The sequence below is a fragment of the Tinamus guttatus genome, unplaced genomic scaffold, assembly GCF_059628265.1.
Source record: "Tinamus guttatus ecotype Peru unplaced genomic scaffold, ASM5962826v1 Tinamus_guttatus_pri_ptg000087l, whole genome shotgun sequence".
Classification (NCBI taxonomy): Eukaryota; Metazoa; Chordata; class Aves; order Tinamiformes; family Tinamidae; genus Tinamus; species Tinamus guttatus.
Genome location: NW_028288621.1, coordinates 1,592,751 through 1,595,626, shown reverse-complemented (window position 1 = coordinate 1,595,626; position 2,876 = coordinate 1,592,751). Strand labels below are relative to the sequence as shown.

The following is a 2,876-nucleotide window of genomic DNA, read 5'->3' as shown; positions in this document are numbered from 1 at the left end:
GTTAAGCTGGAGCTGTAGCATGGGCACTTTTCAAGCTTATTAATATGTCTAGTGTAAGGAAACAAGAGCTAAACTTTCTCATTGCAGGTGCTTTGAAGAACTGAGGGCTCTTTACCTGCCTTCAGATGGCTGCAGGCGAATATGAGGGAATTCTGCAGTATTACAAGCTATATGAAACAATTGGAACAGGTAAGTCTAGTCTGTGCATGAAATCAGGTGCTCTTGATCTTGACTCTGTACATATTTGTCTTAATTTAGACTGTCTTAGTTTAAAACCCGTGCATGTGGTATCAACTTTATTTGAGAAGAAAAAAAAAAAGAATTTCTAGTTAGAAGTCTACAACATGTCTTCTTCCTGTGATTAAGTTATTGTAAACTTTATATGCCACATGCCTTACTTTCCTCCTTATAATCTCTCAGTTACATTATGTAGTCACGTTGATCTTTAAATGTCTCTCCTTGGATTTCAGGTGGATTTGCAAAGGTTAAACTTGCAAAACATCGTCTTACTGGTGAAAAGGTTGCAGTAAAAATCATGGACAAGCTAGCTCTAGGGGTAAGCTGTGGCATGTGGAAGTAGGTAACGTTGTGTATCTTACGGAGATATCAAGAATGTGGGGTGTGATATGTAGACCTGCTGCACGCTCCGTGGTGCTGAAGGACATAAACCCCGTGCGTAACATCCTCTTGGTGGAAAATTGATTTAATTAAAAATTATTCAATTGGTTTAATCAAACACTAATGCAACCACAATATTAATGAAAACACTAGCTGTTTTAGCTTTGCCTCTCTGGGTTTTGCTGGTAAGTAGGCCAGAATTCTGAAGGAGTAATACCGAAGCTGTTGCTGAGCTGCATTTGAGAAGTCGGCTCGTGTGTCACTTATATGCAGTTTTTCTTCTTTGATAGATGCACAGTATATAAAAGTAGTTGTCTTCAAGAATCTTGTTGTCTCCTAGGATGACTTGCCTCGTGTTAAAATAGAAATTGATGCCATGAAGAGCTTAAGTCACCAACATGATTGTCAACTGTATCATGTGATAGAGACGCCCAAGAAAATCTTCATGGTCTTAGAAGTAAGAGCTCTGTTACTGATGCTTTTGCCAATGGTTACACTTACTGTAATGACCTTTAGCAGTAAATGCTGAAGTTTTAGCTGAAGTATTCTAAACATGAATCCTGAACAAATGCATTGACATGTCATTAGCTTAAAAACAACACTGATGATCAGTTGTGTCTTCTACCTTCTTGTGAAAACTGATATTGAATGTTCATGGTAATTAACAGTGTTATTAACTATTAGGCAGGAGCCTAAGATGCCCAATCTGACCATCTCGCTATGATGCATATTATATCTGACGCTTGCCTGAAACGTTATAGTTGATACTTTCGAACTTGTTTGGTCTGCCACAGAGGTGGTATGTGGTAAATTTGTGAGCATTTGGGTTTCTACAGTAATAAGGCAAAGGGCATAAAATGATTCGCTCGAATTGCTGGCATTGCTGGCAATCTCTGCATTGATTGTTACCTATGCTTCAATAGTAGATTAAATATATTCCCAAATATTTTTTCTTATCGTACAGTATTGTCCTGGAGGAGAGCTGTTTGATTACATCATTTCTAAGGACCGCCTTTCAGAAGAGGAAGCTCGTGTATTTTTTCGGCAAATTGTTGCAGCGATTGCTTATGTTCACAGTCAGGGATATGCTCACAGGGATCTCAAACCAGTAAGCCTGTGTAGTACTCAAAATACTTAATATGGTCAATTACTTAATACTCAAAATAACCGCTATGGTATTTTATTTTGCCATTAATGGCTGAAATGAGTTATATTTTTTTCCATTATCTTATGCATAGCAGGCCATTTTCTATAATTTTGAAAATACATTTATTTCTACTTGCTACTACTATATTCCTCAGTAGAGCTGGATGTGTCTGGATCTGACAAATGCTAGGTAAGAATGAAGCACAGTCATGGCTTTAACCGTGATTTCAATTAGCCATTGTCTTTTCTTTTCAGTTTGTACCTTGAGAGAACCATTATGTTACCTGTCTGTTCCAACTACTCTATTTTCAAACCTCAAGGGAAAAAAAATAGTGCCTATAAAGAAGGTGTAGGGTGAGGCACATCCTCCTATCCCCTTCCTATATCCTTTTTTTGTCACTTCAGCATAAGAAAATGAAGTTCAGTCCTTCACTGCCCTCATAAGGAAAAAAGCTCTTTCCTACATCCAGTCTGAATGTCTCTTGTTTGTGCTTATGCCTGTCTATCACTTTGTGTAGAGCTTGTCTCTGTCTTCCTACCCTTGATTTAGATATATTAAAAGGCTGCTATGAGGTGTTTCATGCCCCATCACTCTTAAAATCTTTTTTGATTGAACATCGTTCTCTGTCTCCTCTCAAGGGGCAAGTGCTCCAGCTCCAGAGCAGCTTCATGGCCAAGCACTTGCTTCACTTTTCTTATCTATCCTGTACTGCATGGCCCAAAACTAGATGCAGTATTCTAGTTGTGTTCCAAAAAGCACTGAAGGGAGGCTTGTAGTAACTTCTCCCCATTTGTTGGCTATGCTTCTCTTAATATGGCCCACGAGAACGCTGCTGGCTCATGTTCAGCTTGCTGTCTGCCAAGGTCTCCCAAGTGCTTTTCAGTAGATCTGGACTTCTATTTATCTTCTGAAATACAGTATATACTCATTAGCAAGTAATTCCAATCTCCAAAGGGGAAGTTAAGATTCTAGCTGCTAGTGGCAGGAGGAAATAAGAATGTATAAGGTGAAAGACAAAATGGTTTCTTGGATAATTATGTGAAGAGCATTCATTATCACTTTCTTTTATATCAGGAAAATTTGCTCATTGGTGATGAACAGAATTTGAAGC

The 2,876-nt window shown here is 38.4% G+C and overlaps 2 long non-coding RNA genes across 2 annotated transcripts; both read left to right on the top strand.

Annotated features, from left to right (window-relative positions):
- Positions 1 to 473: 473 nt before the first annotated feature.
- On the top strand, positions 474 to 1,066 carry LOC148595557 (uncharacterized). Its single transcript, XR_015913128.1, has 2 exons — positions 474 to 556; positions 959 to 1,066. It is a non-coding gene; the product is annotated as an uncharacterized LOC148595557 (long non-coding RNA).
- Positions 1,067 to 1,580: 514 nt separating this feature from the next.
- On the top strand, positions 1,581 to 2,876 carry LOC148595556 (uncharacterized). The gene is made up of 2 exons (XR_015913129.1): positions 1,581 to 1,726; positions 2,840 to 2,876. It is a non-coding gene; the product is annotated as an uncharacterized LOC148595556 (long non-coding RNA).